Genomic DNA, 22,949 nt, shown 5'->3' with positions numbered 1-22,949 from the left:
GGTGTACAAAAATCAAGTATTTTGATCATGGACAACCAAGGATAACTAGATCAATACGCTTTACGACGGGTATATTTCAAGGAGACTCCGTCAGCGCACCATGCTTCTGTTTAGCATTGAATCCATTGAGCAAAACACTAAATAGCATGTCTCATGGGTTCAGAATTCATGATAATGAGGATGGTAATCAAGTGACCCATCTTCTTTACATGGATGACCTGAAGCTGTACGCTATTACAAGCCAGAAACTGCAGTGAGTGATCGATGTCACAAAGCAGTTTTCCAATGATATCCACATGGAGTTCGGACTAGATAAATGCAAAACAGTGCATTTAATCAGAGGGGAATTAGAGACCGCAGAGTTAGAGAACGAGTTCGAAAATGACATCGAGGAATGGCTGCAGGCGAATCATATAAATATCTGGGTATTCTTAAATCTAAGGGTATTCAACATACGATAGTTAAGACAAGCCTAATGACAGCCTTTACTACGAGACTCAGATTAATTACGAGTATGAAGAGTTTTCTCAACTCGGCAAACAAAATCAGGGCGATCAACACATATGCCATCCCTGTCCTCACGTACTTCTTCGGACTCATAAAATGGACGAACACCGACCTTGAAACGTTAAACAGAATTGTTCGCGTAGAAATGACGAAGCACCGAATGCACCACAGAAATTCAGCGATCGAAACGGTAGTTCTACCACGACATTTAGGGGGTAGGGGTGTTGTAGATGTCAAAAAACTGTGTGACTCACAAGTTATACAGTTACGAGACTATTTTAACAACAAACGAAATGTTGCGCCTTACAGAATTATCTGTCAAGCGGATCTTGAATACACGCCCTTAATTTGTCCTCAGATGGGGCCTTGAATATCAAGGCAGAAACCATAGAGGAATTAGAAATACAATGGAGGCAGAAAGCCATCCATGGCGAGCACCCCAACACGTTATATCAAAGTGAAGTGGATAGTGAGGCATCTTATATTTGGCTAAGAAAGGGTGTTCTGTATCCAGAGATGGAAGGATTCGCCATTGCAATACAGGACAAGGTTGTCAGCACCAGGAATTATCGCAAACACGTGTTACATCAAGACGTGGTTGACCGGTGCCGATTATGTGGAGATACCAACGAATTCATCGAGCACATTATTGATAGCTGTCGCGTAATGGCTCAGAGAGAATATACGCACAGACATAATGATGTAGCGGGCATTATACATCAACAAATTGCCCTAAGTCTAGGACTCTTAAAAGAATGGAAGCCCTTCTATAGATTCATTCCAATGTCCGTTTTAGAAAGCAAAGATTACATCTTATATTGGGATGTTACTATCCAAACGGATAATTACATCCGGCCCAATCGACCTGACATCGTGATGCGAGAAAAAACAGTGGAAGAGTTTACATCATCGACATTGCTTGGCCGCTTAACCGAAATTTGCACTCAACCTATACATCCAAGATCCACAAGTATAGCGAGTTAAGGAATGAAGTAAAGATCATATGGAGGATTGTGAATCATGCATCCATTCATCCCATTGTGATTTCGGCTACAGGCAATGTGCACGCAAGATGCACTGAACATCTTGAACATTTAGGAGTCAGTAGGGTATTGGCAGCAGCTCAGCAAGCGGTTTTATTAAACACCTGACGCATTGTAAGAAACTTTCTTAATTATCAGGAAGCGAGCGACTAAAAACTCGTGGAGTGGCAGATGGTAGCTCTAAGAAAGCCTCCAGAGGTGACTGTTGTCACCTCCAACGCTCGTGGCCGCTCGTAATTGTATACCTATAACATCATCGCAGGAGGTTTCAACCATCGTATTAAATTATTTGAATTAACTTATAACATTCTTATCTCATCGGTCACTTGACTTAGTGCATGGCTATGATGTATCACCGGGTGTACCTGAGTAAAAGTTTAATAAAAACACATGATAATAGAAAAGAATAAACAACGATAAAAATCAGCAGGTTAAATTTTAACGTTATTCAGTGTGAGTAATGAAATTTGATGGATTTTCGGCTGTTTCGTACCCACTGCGTACGATTTTTAAATAAATTTATATAGAACCATAATAATTCAATACAGCAGTCGTGTTTTACATATATTCATATATCTAAGAACTAATGTACAGCATTAAAAATGAACATTTTTAGATTCTCATTTATCAGAGTGTAATGTAATCGTCCAAATTTTTCATGTCTAGTTTTTAATGGATCTTTACGTTTCAGCACACACAGAGACAGAAAATGATAAAATATTTATTTTCCATCGAAAATGAGTTATACATAACCTAAAAGTGTATTATTAGAAAGTTTATTGGCTATCAAGGCTTTTTCGATAAAGAGTACTAAGTACTTGTATTTACTCGAGAGAAAACGGATGGCGTCTAAAACATTACCAGTAAACTCATAGCTTGTGAATTTTGTTTCTAACGCAGACTTTTTGAATGATAAAATATCCATTTCCACGCGAAATTAAACGACATAACCTAAAAAACATTACTAGTGAATTTGTTTGGCTATTTAATTTTTACATAAAAAAACTATTTAATTGAGAGGAAACGGACAACCTAGAAAATATTACCTGCAACTGCATTATTTGTTAATTTTATTACCAACTTACCTCATTTTCGTCATAAAGTATTGGTTTCCTTCCCACCCAGAAAGTAAGAGATAACCTTAAAATACATTTATGAACTGTATTTTCTAATTTAGCCTTTTCATGGCCGAAATATATTTATTTGAACAGACAAAGAAAGAAATAACCTCAAATTTCATAAATTGTCAATTATGTTGGCCGTTCAATCTTTTTTTAACAAAAAAGTACCGTTTAGTCGAGAAAAATCGGAAGACCTACAATACATAATTTAAAGATGCATTGTTTTTAAATTTTATTTTTAACATCGCCTTTTCCCACAATAAAATATTCATTTCCCAACGAAAATAAGCGAGGTAACCAAAAAGTACATTATTAGTGTAATTTATTAGCCATTTATTAATTTTTTTGTTCAAAAACAATCATTAATAAGCATTAATAAAAAGTCAGTAAATATTGTTTATATTGTAGAATTCCATATTTTATTTCTCACTTGGTTTTTTCTTGCAAAAAATACTTATGATAGATAGCCCACAAAAAAGGAGTCTAATATATAATTGTTTCAAGAAAAAATATCAACATACTGACTCGTTACGCACGACGCTACGTTCGTATTTGCTGACTCACTACCTTGTATGACGACTCCTATCTTATCTTTACGACTTCTAACATAGTTTTACTGACTTAGTCGTAGCTGCAACAACTTCAACTTTACGATTTCCTGCTTTTCATATAATTACCTGATTTCGTTAAGACTTGACGCGAAATTCTTACGTTCGAAACGTTCGACTTCAGAGTGAATAGCCCCTTGGTAAGAACCGTATATATCTTTGCCTATAGCCCGTATACCTGCTTGAACCTAATCAATTTTGGAAATTTTCCCCCTTTTATGGTCCATTTCTGTTGTAAGAATACTCGGTATGAATGGCTGCGTAGCCGTAAGCCCAAAATTACGAAAATAGAGTTAGCACCTTATTACAGTTAAAACGCTGTTTTTAAAAAAATAATTGTTTAACTTTTGCAATTTTCCATAAAAAAACATTAATTTTCTTTTTAAAAAGGCGATTTTGAAACGACCAATAGTTCTATTGAAAAACAAAGAAGAATGGAATAGTTGAATTGTCAGTTGAAAAAAAGATTTATTTTTAGTTCAAAAAATTAATTTAAAATTTAAAAAAACGGGTTTTCAACCAAGTAAATGAATTTCAACTAAAATGATAAATCTAAATGTTTCAATGTATTGAATTTTAATTATTCCTTCAAAATTGATGAATTTCACATTCCAGTTTAAAATTAATTATTTAACTAAGCATTGGTTTTAATGATTTTTTCAACTATAAAATTTTATTCTGATAAATAAATTTTTTAAATTTATTATCTTCTGTTTTTAGAATAATAATAATATGAATAATTATACCTAATTATTTTAATATATATTATTTAAATTTCAAATTATTATTATTATGTTTTCTTAAAAGATTAGGAGTTTATATAATAATAATTCAAGGAGTATTTTCAAATTCAATATACAATTTTAAAGTATAAGTTTCTGTTAAAAAAAATTAGAGAAAAATGTCTCAGCAAATATGCATCGCTGGAAACAAACTTTTTTTTAAATCATTTTCGAAGCAATGTTTTTTGGCTTCTGACATTGGTTTTATTAGAAAAAGAATTAAGTGCATTTTTCACTTAATTTTTATGTACAGAAAGTTTTCTTTTGATTTTGGTTGAAAAATTAAATACGTATATTTAATCCTCAATATAAAATATCTAAACGATATTGTCGATTTCGATTGTCACAATACTCGATTTCATCGCTATATGCGTGTGACACGAGTCGTCAGTGGGTTAGACTGCATTGGAAAATATCGAAAAAATTGTCACGATTGCTCGTTCTTTGATAGCTACACGCGTGCGGCAGAGAAAAAATATCATTGGACGGAGGCATACTTGAGTTAGACAGTAATGGAACGTTACACGTATTTTCTTGAAGTTAATGATCCCAGCGGAGCTGCCTTGATCTGCACTCGCTTGGATTTGAGTGATGTTCATTGGCTACGGTGCTACTTGCATGCGCAAGTATTTTTGGGTCACTGTTGGGAATAATAATCGAATCAAAATTCGAGGCCGATAATACGAATCAACGCTTCTCCTTTAGCACCACCTTGCCCCTCGTACCGCCGCAATACAGGGCCTCTGCTTCTTATTTATAATCGAATTCTTTTTTCAATTTAAGCCCCTCTGCTTGCCATTTATGATCGTATTTTTATTTCAATTTCGGAAAGGACATTTTAAAGTCTTCAAAGCATTTGAACAAGCTATCTGGACCATTAAATATATCTACCTGAGTGCCTGCGGAGAATTTCTCGGAGCTTCTCAGAGCCTTGAGAATATTTAGCATATACTCTGACATTTCTATCGGTAGGGTTAGTATATTTTTAATTACAAGTTAATGTTAAAGCTATTATTTTTTATTAATATAAACATTATCATTAAGTTATATTCCTATAAAGCACGGAATTTGTTATTAAAGTCCATTGCTGGTAAAAATGCGATAACAACTTTTTTCACGTGATCTCGACTTTATCGACGTTCAAAGTTTCTTTTTTTCCCTGCTAGAAATCGCTAGAAATGCTCCAAAAATAATAAGAGATTGCGTGTGTGCAGATGCTAAATTTTTTTTTCAACGAATGTGCAAATTTTATTGCTAAAAAAATCTGAAAAATCTGAAATGCATCAAACCAAACATCATCTGCAAAGTACTATAACTCAAATGGTAATATCCTATTTCATCAATTTAAAAATAAACTTTCTTTAAAATTATAAACATATTGATTTATACGAACGTTCTTTAGTGCCTTTTTTTAATCTGTCAAATTTTCAACACGATATCTCAATCCGTGTGGACACAGTGAACACCAAAAAAATGCTCATAACCGGGGACTAGTTTGGTCACGTGTTCACCGAAGAGCATGCCACTCCGTATTTGAAATACATTGAAAATTAGATAAATTTTTCATACAAATTTCACAAAAATTTCATTCAAATTTATAAAATTTTGGGTGAAGAAGCAGAAACTATTTTAATCAGGTTTAAAATTTAAAAAATAACTTTCTATGTGTTCATCCTACGTCTTTTTGATAAATTTTTTAAGTGCGAGCAGTTTGCTCTTGAATTGCAAACTGTAATATTAACCTCAAAATCTTAATAAGTTGCTACCGCATTTTTCATCGGCAATGAAATTTTATAACAAATTCCATGCATCACAGGAATAATACTTAATGTTAATGTTTACATTGAATACAAATAATAACTAAAAGATTAACTTATAACTAAAAATACACCAATGTTGCACTAACTTTACTCAATATCAGAAAAGTACCATTAAACTCCTTGCACTTCGCCTTCACAACAAAACAGCTGTAAAAAATATATGGGCTTCCAATGCTTTATGTGCTTTTAAACAACATGTGGTTTAAGAAATGTGGGATTAAATTAATTATGATCAGGTTTATAGATGTATCGGGTCTTCATATCTGCCGAAAATTTTGCCAAATACTAAATCTTTATTTTATAAAAACACAATTTTGAAAACCTCCAGCAAGAGATACATACTATAGGCAAATTCTCAACAAAATACGGGAATTTTGAAACAAATAATTCCATTGTTAACTAAAAAAGATCAAGTTTCAATCAAAAATATCAAATTTTAAACAAAAATATAATAATTCAGTTTTTAGTATATAAAAGTTAATATTCAATTTTAAAAAAATTTACACAGGTTATTTAAAATTTTAACCAAAACAGGCGAATTTGACACCAAAAAGTAAAAGTTTGAACAAAAAAGATGAATTTTCAACTAAATTAAGTTACAATCCAAGTACAACAATATAAAAAGTATTTAAAATAAGATAGAATTCGCTTAAAATCAGGCAGGTTCTACACATTATATAGCAGAATCTTTTGACGATTAACATTTTTTATAGTAAATTATGCAAGACGTTGCTTCTGATATAAGACAAAAAAATATAATTTGGACATCTATGTTAAGAATAATAAAAAACAGATTAATTCTTCACCCATAAAATAATTTTTAACCAAAAAGATGAATTTTTAATAAAAACTATTAAATTTTATACAAAAATAGAATAATTAAGTTTTTAGTTTATAAAAGTTAATAGGCAATAAAAAAAATTAAATTTTTTGCAGGTTATTACAAATTTTAATTAAAACAGAAGAACTTGACACTAAATAGTAAAAGTTTTAACAAAAATGATGAATTTTTTATCACAACGATTAATTTTCTATTAAACAAAAATTTTAAAAACAAATAATAGAATTTTCAACTAAATTAATTTCCAATGCAAGAACAATATGTTAAAAAGTATTTAAAATAAAATAGAATTCACTTAAAATCAGACAGGTTCTACATATTATTGAGCAGAATCTCTCAGTGATTAAAATTGTTTTATAGTGAATTATGCAAGACATTTTTTTCCGATCTAAGACAAAAAAATCGAATTTGAACACCTATGTTAAAAATAAGAAAAAACAGATTAATTTTTTACCCATAAAATTAATTCTCTACAAAAGACGATTAGTTTTTAACCAACAATCATATAATGAAAATTTTTCTTAAAGACATACATTTTTAATAAACAAAACAAAAATCAAGAAAATAGTTGAATCCTCAATAAACAAGATAAGATTTCAATAAAGAAAATTAATTTTCTACCACTAAAAAAATTTTTAATTATTACCATAGAGTAAAAGGGGCCCCGGAGCAAGACTAAGTTCGAGGCCCTATTTCTCTATTCAGTTTGTCAACTCAATTTTTTCCAATTTTTGTAAAAAAAAACAAGGCATTATTATTCCTATTCATAAATAATTTCTTGTATTTGTCTTGCACATTTTTTACGTTGTATTGCATATTAATTTGTACGTTAAAACATCAGACATTATAACATCATCAATCATGTAAAGTAGTAACATATTATTAGCTATAATATTATACTGCACTTTCATCCCTTACATTAAAAAATTATGAATAATACAAAGAAGGATGAGATATTCGGGTAGTCATTATAATCACCTTTACTTCGCTGATATTCAGATAAGATTTTAGTATTAAAATATTAGACTAAAGCTCATAATCACGATTCGATATTTAAGAAAAAAAATTAGAACTTTTTTCTTCTTGCTTTTGAAGAGATGAATTGTTCAATGACTTTGTCGAAATCAATTGTGCGCGCTCTCAGATTTTCGATTGATAACAATGATAAGTTGCTCAGCCTTTCTTGTTTCATCGAGCTCCGCAAGTAACTTTTAATTAATTTTAATTTGAAAAACTATCGTTCAGCTTTTGCCGTAGTGACTGAGACTGTCAGAAACATGAGAAGGGATGTACAAACATATGGATAGCTGGATAACAGTAACGTATTTTCAATTATCAAAAAATGAGCTAGCTCTTTTACGTCTTTCGTTGAACCGATTTCTTCTGAAAAGGTAGATTCAACTGAAAGAAGTTCAGTGGTGAACGAGTATGACAAATCATCTGAAAATGTTTTGGAGAACTCGTCAGCTTTTTGTTCTAGCTCACTTTTTGATGCATTAGCTAGAAATTGGGGTTGCAAGACTCGATAGGTATCTAAAACATCCTTCATACCTGCAAATCTACTCTTGAGTTGGGATACAATAGTATCGATCATTGGTTAGTAAACAGTTACTCGAAAGCGCTGTTCAGGATCATCAAACCTCACATCTTGAGACAATTCATCGAAATGAATCTTGACCTTACGCGATTTTTTGTTTAGGAACTTTTTTTAAATTTTCCACCTGTCACAAATCTCTAAGGCAGTTGCCAGAAACGAATCAAACTTATTTCGTAGCTTTTCAATACTTGATAAGGCATTTTGTAACTGGTCGTGTGCAACTAGGAGATCGGTTTTCTCTGACTGGAAAAATTTGGAAGGCAAATTAATGATTTCTAAAATTTCAACTTCAATGACAAGAAGAAGTACGAAATCAAAATTTTCAATTTTCTTTTTAATTCCTAACGCATAGTTTTTCTCATTTTATTTTTTTGTTTTCAATATTATCTGGCTCAAACTTCTAGGTATATCATAAAGCCTCTTTTTAAAAGCATAAATCGCATCATACTTTCCGGAAAAACGAGTTGCACACAAAGTTTTCAAAGTCGGATCATTTCCTTCATAAAAACTTTGAAGTTATCCCCATCGACTTATGCTGTGATCAAAAAACTCATATACAGATTGCACTGTTTCAAAAAACCCTTCGATCTCTCTGTTACACGATACTGCATCTTTCAATACAAGGTTCAAGTTGTGGACAGCACAATGAACAAAATGTGCATGTAGAACTAGGCCTTAGATTCTTTTTTGCAATCCTGAATAAGAACCGCTCGTAACCGCTGCACCGTCATATCCTTGACCCCTACATTTTCGAAGATCAAGACCCATTTTCTCCAGGGAATCAGTCAACAATTTTTCGAGGCCTAAAGAAGACTGATCGTTTACAGGAGTAAAAGAAGTGAATACCTTTTCAATGTGTAAGCCTATTGGCTGCCCTTTGTCATCATAAATAATTTTTACAAAACGAAATACTTGAATCAACTGATCGATTTTGCTGGTATCTTTTGTTGTGTCTAATATGAAGGAAAAAATGGAGCATCTTTAATGTCACAAATGATATTTTTATATACCTCTTGTCCAAATACACAAATGCCTTCGTTTTGTATTTTATAACTCAAATATTTAATGGAACCTGCAGGTTTTGCGATCAATTCATTCAAAAATGGGTCATAATTGGCTAACTATGCTATAATAGAGAAAAAATTCCCAATACTTGAATCTTCAATTTTGTCACTTGATCCCCGGAAAGCAAGATTGCACGTTGCTAGCACCATTGTCACATCCAAAATACGTTCTAAAACTTTACGCCAAAAAGCACGTTCTTCACGCAATAATTTCTGATTCGCAAAATCGAAGGTATTCCTTTTCCGCCACATCTCATAAACAGCGCAAGAACTTACATGACATTCGGATGTTTCGTGAATTTTAACACGCTCAGACAGATGTTTCCAATCTCTAATACCGGTAGTACCGAATGGATTTCCAATTGAGGCCTCTTGAGGAAAAAGCCAACAAGGAAAACAAGAAATTGTATCTTTTTCTATACAATAAGCAAGCCAATTTCTCACTATTCGCAAACCCAATTTGGTGACGAAAGAATAATATTTTTCGGAAAAATTGCAATTGTTCTACTTTTCGTCTCTTGGGAAAGGCCCTCGTGGCTGAGATGGCCCGGAAGCAACTAAAGTTGATTTCACTTCTGGATCCGTGATTTCATTAGAAAAGAGATTTTGTTCCGGTGAAAAGAATGTTTTTAAATTAAAATTTTCCGAATGAGTGATTTGATTCGACTCACAATCCTCAATGAGATTTTCTTTTTGAATAGGTGGCACATCATCACCCAGTGGGCACAGAGATATCCTAATGACGTCGTCAGAATGTACCTGTATGTCATATGATTTGACGTCCTTAAGACATCCTTTGATTCGTTCATGTCTTTAAAAGGTCCTCAGGACGTCCTTAGGACGTCCGCCGAAAGACGTATATGACAAATTTAAGACTTGTGTGTCCACTGGGCAAGCTTTACACGATGGGATTCTTCATTCGAATAATTTTTGTCATTAGTCGATTCTAAACAAATAAAAAAAACTTTGAAGTCCTATTTACAGGGTGGACACGCTGGGGCTTACATACATGGCGAGTGGAATGCTACCCGAATTGCACATCAGCAGGGGAGGAGCCCATGTCAAGTCCGTGCATCTTCGGATCAAGTTTATGACAGTTTCCATGGTTGCATTCGAAACTTCAAACGGATACAAGTGTCAAAACAATATAGGTTATGTTATATTGTCATTACAATTAATAAAAGTGTTTAATTAATAATGAAGTAAGACATGTGAACTGAGAAGTAAGCGTCATTTTTTTCTGTGCCAATAACATTATAGAATGGCTGAATGACAAATACTATAAAATAGTAGTAACATTCTGCGCTTCCAGTGGGCGAAGAGTGAATGGTTTTTAACGCTTATTTTTACTGCATAAAAAAGATATGTTATGAACAGACAGGATATTCTTCAAATAAAGTGATTGAAATATTACATGCGTAAACTTTAAATTGAGATTGCCTACATTTACTGACGGCGATTAGGGCAAACCATGGACATAGGAAACACGGGACTAGGCATGTCATTGCGGGGTTGATGCAATGAGGGGGAGGTCCGCCATCTTTTGATGTCCTGTGGCAAACATGGCAACGCCCACATGTTTATATTTTCATGCACAGCTTGTCGCCAGAAATGCGCGTGCGCATAATCAAGTGGCACATCGTAAGATGGCAGCTCTCCTCACTCATGGAATTGTTCCCCCTCTCGTGGATTCAACTCCGCTCACCCAAGTTAGGATGGCATGCCTAGTCTCGTGTTTCCCATGTCCATGGGGCAAACAGGTGAATCTGCACATAACCGTTTGAAGTCTCGAACGCAACCATGGAAACTATCATAAACTTGATCGGAAGATGCACGAACTTGGCCGAATGGCCGATCCGAATGCAACTTTAAAGGCGCGAAATATGAAAATACCCCTATCTAATGGCTTCTCCCCTGCTGTTTAGCAATTCGGGTAGCATTCAACTCGCCATGTAAGTATGTAAGCCCCAGCGTGTCCACCCTGTATAAACGGATAAACTTCAAGTTATTTTGTGTCATACAAACATTGTTCACAAATAATTCTTTAAACTCACTAAATAGTAGAAATTTCGAATATAAGCTTACCAGGAATGCACGTAAGAAAATTTTTTTTTCAGGCGTACATAGAAGTAAATTGGACATTTATGTTTCCACATTTATGAATAATAAACACATTTTTTAGTTAATTTAATTTTTTTCAATTCAAGCTAAATTTAAAATTAAAATAACAAATATTTTATAACTTTAGTATTTTAGATTTCATTGAAATATTTGTTTGGAAATCAAGTTCTAAAACTTTTGCAAGCTGAAAAATTGGAATTTTTATTTTTAATGTCAGTTTAAGTTCACATTTGATGTTTTACTTCTAATGAAATATATATTATCGATAAATGATCAAAAATGAAAATTCTTTCGACCGAATAAACCGGGTGACATAACCTTACAATAACTTTCAAAACAAACAAATGAAAAGATATATAAGAATTGAAATCACGTCCACTCAACCATACAATTCAATCTTGCTAGTTTACTCTGAGAATTTTTTCTTCAAAAATCTTTTGTTGAATTATATTATACAAACCATGTTTTTCTGTTGCCGAAGAAATTTTTTCACTATTTGATAACCACGAAATCATTTTTTGATTGGTTTTTGCAACTTCGTCCATTTTTCTTTGTTTTCACGCCTTTTTTGGGCGCCGCTTTGAAAACTTCGTTTCATTTTTGGAATAATTATAGAAGTTTTGTTCAGACTTCATAATGTGGTTTTAATGTTTACCTAACTTTGTTACATTATTTGAGCTGATAGAAAAAACTGTTTTTTTCACAATCGATCTATAAAGTTGGTAGCATTACTTTTTTACACTAGACGGGTGGCACTGCTGTCTCGTGGAACGCGGTGGATCTCTCAATTCAAATATAAATATTATTCCATTGTATATGAACTAAGCTCTTACAAAATAGAAGATGCCTCACTTATTTCAATAATGTACACACATATAATATGGGGTAATTCTCTTATAAAAAGAATGGAATTTATTATATAAGTTTTAGCAAATACGAAAAGAAAAAAATGTTCGTGAGACACTCTATCTAAAGTAGTGAATTTTGTTTTTATTTAATGCTTCAAGCGTTTATTACTTTTGCTTTTGCAATTAATTTCCAATTAACTCCACCTTTAGAATTTTATGTAGGTTCTTAACACTATTTTGAGTCTTATTCGTAAATAAAATTAATGAAAGTAGACTAATTTTTCTGATATTCCGAAATTTTGACGAATGTTCGAACAGTAATTAATTAATCAATTCATGAAAATATGAGAATAGTAAATAAATTATTTAATAAAAAAATAGATCTATCATTAATTTCTGCAAATCTTGACGGGGGCGAAAAGAATAATTTAGGTTAAAATTGTTTATTTAACAGTAGTTACTTAGATGTTTCATTTCTGGTTTCTCTTTTAGGGAAAAGTTACGCTTCTCATTTAAACATAATAATGAAGGTATCATATTATGTTTGTTTAAGTATTCTCTACAATTCTCTATTAAGCTTACATAAAAATTGTACCTTATCCCTAAAGAGAAAGCAGAAACTGAAACTCTAAATAACTACTGTCAAATAAATAATTTTAACCTAAATTATTTTTTTTCTGAAGTACGATCAGAAGCCTCCGTCATGATGTCTAGAAATTCATAATGTATATTTTACTTGGAAACCTGAAAAACTGAAATTCGAAAAATTTTTCCCTATCTTGTCATTCTCATGTTTTAAAATATAATTTTATATTGGATATACTATTTCATTTCAAAAACAAAAACTTAAAACTATCTTTAATTTCTTGCGTCTGATAATAGTAGATCAAAAAAATTCATTGTAATATAACCAATTAATGTAAAACATTTACATAATTTGATTTATTCAAAAACAGGTTTGTGATCTTAACATTTTTCTAAAAGAAACCTAAATTCCAAGTCAAAATATAGGCCCTACTTTGACACTCTTTACGCTAATATTTGTAGGGGCTAAGGTTGTAAAGTAGAGGATATTCTCATACGATTTTTGCCCCTACTTTAACGCTCTTATGGCCACAAATTTCCAAATTTTCCATTTGGGGCATAAAAATAGACGCTTAGTTTTTGTTTCTAATTTAACGCTCCACAGTCTCACTTCCTTTACAGAATAAACTTATGTGACGAAAAATTAACAAAAGTAGAGCAAGAAGAAGACATAGTGACATTTGCGTAATGTTTCAAGTTATTTTACACATTGAAAAAAATATCCATTAAATTTTATAGAACTAATCATGTAGTAAAGGAAAAGCTGGGTAGTTTAATAGAAGTTAAAATCTTCTTTGCTTTACATTGCGTTGAAAAAGTACCGAAACTATTTAGAACAGTTTTATAAAATTATAGCAGATTTTTCGCCACAAAAAAATTAATCTTTTGTATTATGATATTATTACTATTATACTCTAATATTTGGTTCACATGTTTAAGCACACAATTATTTACTATCACACAATCACTATACTATTTATAATCGCACGCTATGAAAGTTTTTATTCGCCGCGAGTTCGTGCCCTATAAGTTTCGCACTCCTAACGCCTAAAGAATTTCGACTGGCCTAGCTTGAAGTATGAACAAAAATTTTTAATATAACCTACAGCTCTGCAAGGCCGTCGGCAAATTTTGGTGACCTATTCTGTAAAACATATTGCTACGCTTATAATAATATATGTACCAAGACTTTCGAGTTTAGCAATATTACAAATTATTATGATATATTTTATGTGCTTCATCAAGATTTAAACTAAATCGTAAAAACTTTCAAGACATTTTAAAATATTTTAAAAAATTCAATATATATTTTTACCAATTTAATAGATTTTAAAGGATTTTCACCAATTTTCGAAGATTTTAAAAGATTTAACAGACTTTAAAGAATTCGAGAACATTATTTATATTTTGAAATTACTTTAAAATTTAAAAACTCATTGAAATTCTACCGAAATTCCTTAACAAGTCTTCAAAATTACTTAAAATCCCTTAAATTCATTAAAAATATCTTGAACTCTTTTAAATGATTCAAAATCTTTTGAAATTCGCTTATACACTTAAAGAAATTTTAAATCAAATAACTCTCGTTAAATCACTTGAAGCTCCTTGAAATATCTTCAAATACATAAAAATATTTTTAAATTACCTGAAGATCCTTAAATTCCTTTGAATTTTTTAGAAATTATTTTAAATGCTTTGTAATATTTTAAATTCCTTCACAGACTTTTAAAACTATATTAAATCGATAGAAATGCCACACAATCCCTTAAAATCACTACAAATCTCTCTAACTCATAAAAAGTATTTTAAATTCTTTAAAGTCTCTATAAAATTCTTGTACTTTTTGAAATTCTTCTAAAACCTTTTAAAATTCTTTCAAATTACTTGAAATCTTTGGAAATTCATTTATAAACTTTACACTTTTTTTATTAGAGGAATTTTTAAATCCCGTTAAATTATTTTAAAATTCATTAAAATCCTTTTAAACACTTGAACATATTTTGTTATTACACAATAATACATAAACTCTTTTGAAAGAACCCCGCACAAATCTTATGGGAAGCAGCCCTCTGTCAAATTGGCTGGAACTTTGGGAAAATAAAGCTCTCGTCACCCTGAACAAAAGTCTCCTTGGGCAAAAATGATCGTATGAGTAGTTTCGGAGTAATGGGACCTACAAGTCCCAGATTGTCAATGATTTTGCGCGTGAGGGTAGATGAAGCTGGAAGTAAAGGTAAGCGTGCACGCAAGTTTTGAATAGCTTAGATTGTTGGAAAAAAAATTTCTTAGACCTTGGAATCTGTCAATCAAAATAAAAGTATGGAAAATTCAGAAAAACCGAGTGAAAATCTTTTAAAATCTGCGTTATTCCGTGGTATTTGAAGTATGTACGTCACCAAGAACAAGTACATTATCCATCCACACGGCTGTTGCATAACATTTTAAATGCTGAAAATGTTGTGAATAATGAATAAACTTGACCATTACGAAAAAAATACAAGCTTTTAATATTCCAAATCACACACAAGGGATAAGCTGGCCTTCCACGTCCACTTTGTTGATCTTGGATAACGCCGAGAGGAGGTCAAAACGTGTATGCTCTATTTGTATAAATTAAACAAAATGGTTTAGAACTTGAGACGGAAATGCACAGATTTTAATGGATTTTCTGTCTAGGTTTTCCCAGAGATTTTTTGATTTTCACAAACCGTATATTTAAATGAGATATTCAAGCTATTAAAAAAGTATAAGCTTTCATTACGAGCATATAACGCAGATTTCAAACGATTTTTCCTCGGTTTATCCGAATTTTCGTCGATTTTCCGACGTTTCCATACTTTTCTTTTAAGTGACAGATTCCAAGGTCTAAACAATTTTTTTCCAACAATCTAAGCTATTCAAAACTTGCGTGCACGCTTACCTTTACTTCCAGTTTCAGCTACCCTCACGCCAAGATCATTGACAATCTGGGACTTGTACGTCCCATCACTCCGAAACTACTCAGACGATCTTTTTTGCCCAAGAAGAATAGGCCTGAAGTTCGAGACGTCTGACATAGACATGTAGGGGAAGGTTAAAAAAACACAGTCTCACTTTCGGTTTTTCCAATTTTTTCTTTAAAAAGAAATGAGAGAAAAATCAAATTTTTTCCTGCAAACGTTAATTTTCTATTTAAAAAAATATATTTTACTAATTTTTTAAATACTAATATCGACACACCGCATTCACGAGGTGTGAAGAAAAAGTTAAAAATTAATGTTCAATTATCAAAAAAATGTCCAAGTCGACAAAACGGGCCTCACCAATCGTGTCTATGCCCTTATACGGTCCATTTTATAATAGAAATAATCAAATGTGACATTTTTAAGTAGCAGATTTTCAAAGCTACGGTCCAAACAAATGAAAAGAAAAAAGAAAATCAAAAATCGTATGTCCGGACGTGGGTCAAATCTGACCAAACGTAAAAACGTAGAGCAATTAGACGGTTTCACACTAAATTTTTTTTTTTAAATACATCAACATTTAGAGGTTATGCTTCACATGATTCATTTTGTTGTTACTGAACTGATTAGTGAATAAGTCCGAAATCACTGATTAATCAGTGAAATGTCCAACTACTATTTCAATTAGTGTAATTTTCACTGATTGATATTTAGAGAGCACATATTTTCCAGCACATTATTTCACTTTGAAATCTATTTTGCTACATTGAAAAATATAATTTTGCTTATATGTATAATATAATATATTTCAAACTATTATATTCATAGTTTTCATGGGCAGGACAGTTTACGTTCAATTTAGGGCAGCCCAAAGGTGGCTACTTAACCGTGGGGCTCCGTTCGGACCTCAAAAGGTAAAGGTTCTTGACCGTTGGCTCGAGTGGGCCCGCTTCGACCATGATAATCCGTCTTTACGATTTTTTTACTACCCGCTTCCTTATCTCAAAGTAAGATTGCTAGTAGGCAACACTAAAATCTCCACTACTTAATCCCTTTAATTATATCATTGTGGGAACGTGCTTCTGGCGACGAAAAGTGTACTACCAGAATGCGACGTTCAACAAGATTTCCCATCTGGCCAATATCGGCTTAGGGGCCGTACTCAAATTACGTAACGGACAGTAGACCCTCTCTAAGACCCCTCCTCCCTGTAAGGAACCGGTACCAATGAATTGATGACTTTTCAAAGCAGAAATAAGTTTCTGCGAAAGAAATTTAATTTTTAATCCAAAAAGATGAATTTTAAACCAAAAGGAATGAGCTTTAACAAAGTTGTGGAATTCTCTCTCAAACAGTTTATATATTTTTCGAAACAGATAACATTTTTCTCAAAATAGGTCAATTTTATTTTACTTAAAATTAATGATATTGGTCTAGTGGAATATCAATTATCATTGGTTAATTAAGTTTTGATTATGTAAACAAATCATTATTATCATTTCATTATTTTTAATTGTTTAAATAAATGCAAAGAGTTTAAATAATTTTTTTAAGTTTTTAATTTATAATCCTCTATTTTTAAGATGAAATGAAAATTTACTTGTCCCATCTAGTAACTATTAATGAGAAATTTGTAGTCTTTTCTGGGGAACCCATTTTTTTCTATTAATTTTTTTGTACATAGTTTCGTTCTTCAAAAAATTAAATTAATATCTTTTAAAGTATGACATTCTTCTAGGTAAATTGGTAAAAATTCATGTATTATTATGAAAAACCAAATTTAAATTTACCAGATACTTATTGGCTAAACAATTTCACAGTTTAATTAACAACACAAGAATTTTCTACAAATATGAAAAATGTAATTTGTAACAATTAAGTTTTCAACCAAATTTAGCAACCAGCCCCCCCCCCCCCCCCCCCCCCCCCCCCCCCCCCGCCCCTCGTTGACAACTATACATTTGGTAACGCCCGCCCCTACCGCTCCCTTTAGGTTCAAGCCGAATGTTAAGCGACAGTTCATCCGGGTATTATTGAATTTTGAAAGTAAGAAAGGTAAATTTGTAAGCAAAATGGAATATTGAAATTTTTAATTAGAAAATTATGGTTGTTACATAAAATAAAAGTTTCTGCCAAATAATTGAATTTTATACGTGAATGTGTCTGCCTGCATATCTGTCTGTCTTTATGTCTGTCTTTATGTCTGTCTTTATGTCTGTCTGTCTGCCTGTGAGCACGCAACTTTTGAAACAAATTAATCTATTAGATTGGCTTTTTTACACTCTTTTAGTGCCCTAAGCTAAATGCCAAGTTCGCTAGTCAGACATTTTGAATAAAAATACTAAAAGTGAGCTCATCTTGAAAATTTTTGAGTGTTCATTTTTTATGATTCAAAAATTCTCTGTACAGTTGTTCATAGTACTTAGAAAGAAAAATGTTACTTCTCAATAGCCCTACAAGATTATCATATCAGCATATCAAGATAGGAAAAAAATGATCAGACAAACATTGTGCACCCAAAAAATATCGACAAATTTGTTAATAATCAATTTTTTATAGGACACGTAGTTTTTGTTTTACTTATAAAAAAAAGATTGAAAATACAAAAATTTAATTTTTCTACACACGATACAAGCTAAGCAAAAATAAATAGAAAACATTTTTTCACCGAAGGTAGAGCAAAAAAATTTTGATCAATGGCTTTTTAACATTCTCATGAGAGAAGGTATCAGATATGTGTAAAATTTGACACCCCCTCCCCTCCAGTTTTTGTGAAATCTTCACGTTTTGAGACCCCCAGAATCCGAAAAATAAGTTTTTACGAATGTGTCTGTATGTATTCATGCCTTTCTTTTAGCACGATAACGTCGAACAATTTATCTAATTACTTTTTTCATCAAATAAAAAATTATTAAATTCAGAGAATTTACAAAATTCCAAAACACACACGAAAATGAACCTTTGAAGCCATTTACGGACTAATCTAATTTTGACAAGACACGAAATAATGGAAAATCCAAAAGTTACATTTTGTCATGCAAAATTGTCACTGGCGTCTCAGATGAAAAACAACTCTTCCTCGTCTTTCGACGTTTTTTGATTGCCTGTTCATTGCAAATATAGCACAATACAATCACCACTTTCCTACCAGTGATGTCTCGTGTTTGATTATCAGCGCAGGAACGTCGATTGCACGACTCTTGAAGCTGTCTGCGTTTCATACTTTACTCAGGACTTATATGGGTCACCATATATTAAAATATAACTATATTTCTATTAAAAAAATATCTTCTTAAAGTATTAATAAACTAATATCAATTTAGTTTATGTATTAGTTTCCAGGTATAGCAAAGTTTTTTTTTTAAATGGTCTCAAAAATATTCAAAAGGCGCTCACAGACAGGCATAAATGCATACAGAACGACCGGCAGAGAGACGCATTCGTAAAAACCTATTTTTCGGATTCAGGGGGTCTCGAAACGTTGACATTTGACAAAAACTGGAGGGAGGGGACGGGTTGTTAAATTTTACACATATCTAAAACAAAAACTAGGTGTCCTATATAAAAGTGATTAATAACAAATTTGTAGATATTTTTGGGTGCACAATGTTTTTCTTATCATTTATTTTTCCTATCTTGCCTGGTTGGACTACAAAATGCAATTTGTGATATTTAATTAGTTTTTGTGCGATCAAAATTTGAATTTTTTGAAAAAATTCAAAAAGTTGATATGATAATCTTATAGGGCTATCGAAAAGTAACACTTTTCTTTTTAAAGTACTATGAACAACTGTGCACAGAATTTTTGAATAACGAAAAATGTATATTAAAAAATTTTCAAAATGGGCAGAGAGTTTCAAAACGTAAACCTTTTGACACAGATCAGAAAAGGTATTATTTTTACTGTTAATGACGTTTTTCATTATTAAAGCCAAAACTATGAATCCTATCAAAAACTGATTGATAACAAATTTTTAGATCTTTTTCAAATTCACAATTTTTGTGTACTTATCTTTTACTGTATTTTGAATAGTTTGGCTAAAAAATGTAATTTTTGAGTTTTTGAAAAAAGTCATTAGGATCAATTGTTCGACTTTTTGAATACTATGAATAACCGTACAGAGAATTTTTGATTTTTGAAAAAAGCGGTCTCAAAAATATTAAAAATGTGCCCACTTTTTGAATTTGCATCCAAAATGACTAGCTAACGAACTTGACCTTTAGTTTAGGATACTAAACGAGTGTACCAAAGGGCAATATGATAGATTAATTTTTTCAAAAGTAATCGTGTTCAAAGACAGACATACAGGCAGACACATTCGTAAAAACCTGTTTTTAGGATTCAGGGGGTCTCAAAACGTGGACATTTGACTAAAACTGGGATAATCAAATCTTACGCAAATATAATACCTTCTCTGATGAGCATATAAAAACGGTAAGGCTGCTCAGTAGAGCGTATGTGTAAACCTTAAATCATGAGGAAAACATTGAAAATTTGCAAATTCAGTTTATGGAAAAACAACAAAGTTGCAATAAATCTTTTAATAACAACATTTTTTAAAAGAATCTACATTTTTTAACAGGACAATGAAACTTCGTCTGTTTTAATACCAATGCAAGTTACGAATTATAATTATATACATTTATGGTAATGATATAAAATTTCAGGGATAAACTTACATTCATTGATACTTTCACCTTTAGTTTTAAAAAGTCTATGCACAAAGATCTAGCGGGTAGTGCAAGGTTGAATATAATATACGAGGTAAATGGAAGTAAACTGTAATCAACGTCGGTTTTTTGGAGAATAATGTATTAATAACAATCATCGCTGACCAAATCCATTTGAAATGAGCAGGGACCTATACACTTAATATCGCAGAATTTCTCGAGAGCGAAATATATTGTTTTTTAAAGGAAATTATACTTTTTTTCGTGTTTTCAAAATTTAAAGAAAATTGGTTGAATTTGGGAAAGTTTAATTATCAATTTAAAAATTATTCGTTTTTATGTGATTTGAATTTAACACAAATAATTGAAATTTTAAAGGCTTTGATTATAAAAAAGTTTAAATGTCACAATTTTTGTTGAATATAAATTTTGTCAGATTAAAAGTAAGTTCGAATTCTTTAAGTTTCAAGGTTCTGGAGTAGAATTTTTTAAAAAATTTTATTGACTTCTATTTAAAATTATGATTTAGTTTGAAAATTTGTTTAGTATAATTCTATTCATTCATTGATTTTATAACAATTATCCTAATTAGCTTGAAGTTCAAATTATAATTTCGTTCTGTAATAACAATTTTAAATTCTAGAATTTCAGAAGCTTCAACTTTGAAAGATTTAATTTAGTTTTAAATATTAAATTACCAAATCTTGATCGCTTTGAATTTAGATTTGTTCAAATTCGAAAGTTTGCAATTTTTAATTACTTAACTTTGAACGCTTTTAAGTATAAACAATTTTCATTGATTTAATCTTAAAATATTCAATTTTTAAGGTTTTCACATTGCCCTATTTTCTAAATTTTTAATCTGAAATCATTCAATTTCATCATTCTTCAATTCAAAAGAAAATTGTGTGAAAGGAAAATCTATTTCTTCAGAATCTGTTGTAACTAATTTGGAGTTATTTTTTGTGGTACAGAAAAAACTCAATGCAAAAGATTTGTATCTTTCTTACCTTTTGCTTTTGACGTTTCTTCTCGTGTGTTTAATACCTCCTTTTTTTTGGGGGGGGGGGGGGGGTTTGGATCGGGGTTCTTTACAACTATCTTTAAAATCTTAGCGCTGTTTTGCATTTTTCCTTTTGCTTGCAGCCACCAGATTAGGGCAAACTTCTTTCCTCTTGAAGCTATTTCAATGTCATCACTTTAATATTTATTATTTAAAACCAATCAAAATGCTGCTTTCACAAACTGTGTAGGAACTAGTAGAATAAACAGCCGCAAAGTAGGGACAATACTTCCACTTGGAGCTTCAAAGTAGGGCCTATATTTCCACTCGGGATTACTTGTTCCACACATGGATGAATTACTTAATTCAAATACGTATTTATTACTTTAAAGAATAAATTGAATTGAATTACCGAGCTAATTCTTAGGAAGTAAAAAAAAGATTCACAGAATCATGGTTCATAGCTCCCATGAAATAATTTCTTGCAATTAAAAATCTTTACAGTTATTAATTAATATCTCGAAAAGGTAATAAGTGCCCATCAATGTTTTTCCATCGACGTAGAAAATTATGAGAAATATTTATGTTTAAGGAAAGGTAAAGAATAAAAATATCTATTTTTTATTTCTTAGTGCCCCTTTTTGAAAGAGAATAAGTAAATGATTTAATCAGCGGATTGGGAAAACTGCAGTTTAAAAAAGACGGGTCCAAAATTCAAAATCCTGTGACTCCCTGAATATTTTCAATGTTGGAAAACAATTTTAAACATAAATATCCATCACTAAACACTAAAGTGTCACCAATATTCATCAACATGGCTAGTTTCCCCTACAATTCTTATATTTAAGAAATGGATTGACTGCTTCAAATTAAACATTAATACATTTTAAATGTTTTAGACAATCTATACAATTTTCTTAGAATTGATCAATTGAAATATTTTTAGAAAGTTAATGAACAAAAAAATTAAAACAACTTAAAAACTTTTAAGTTTTTCTTTAGTAATTGTAGCATTTTCCTAAGCTTCATTTACAAGTTAGTGTTAAGAATGCATTCATACAAAATGAATGAGAATATTTAAAAAATGCTGCGCCTGGTGGTCCCAAATAATTTCTGGTACTTGTAAAAGAAAGGTCTAGTCATCCCGAAATTTCGGGAAGACTTGACAAGCTTATGATGAATATTTAACAACTTACGTGAAATTTCTAGATCACAAGATACTAGGCAATCTGATAAGTACGAGGGTAGTTGAATAAGTCCTTAGAATGAAGTATAAAAACAATTTTTTTTGGGAAAATTTTTTTTTATTTTTCAACATAATCTCCTTGCAGCTCTATACACTTGGTCAATCGCTTTTCAAGTTTTTTTAATCCTTCAGAAAAGTGCGTTTTCGGAA

General features: G+C 31.4%; 1 pseudogene; it reads left to right on the top strand.

Annotated features, from left to right (window-relative positions):
* Positions 1–3,309: 3,309 nt before the first annotated feature.
* LOC117181404 overlaps positions 3,310–22,949 on the top strand; it is a 24,222-nt pseudogene continuing 4,582 nt past the window's right edge.

The sequence above is a fragment of the Belonocnema kinseyi genome, chromosome 10 (genome assembly GCF_010883055.1).
Source record: "Belonocnema kinseyi isolate 2016_QV_RU_SX_M_011 chromosome 10, B_treatae_v1, whole genome shotgun sequence".
Lineage (NCBI taxonomy): Eukaryota > Metazoa > Arthropoda > Insecta > Hymenoptera > Cynipidae > Belonocnema > Belonocnema kinseyi.
This window is presented reverse-complemented; position numbering and strand designations above follow the sequence as displayed.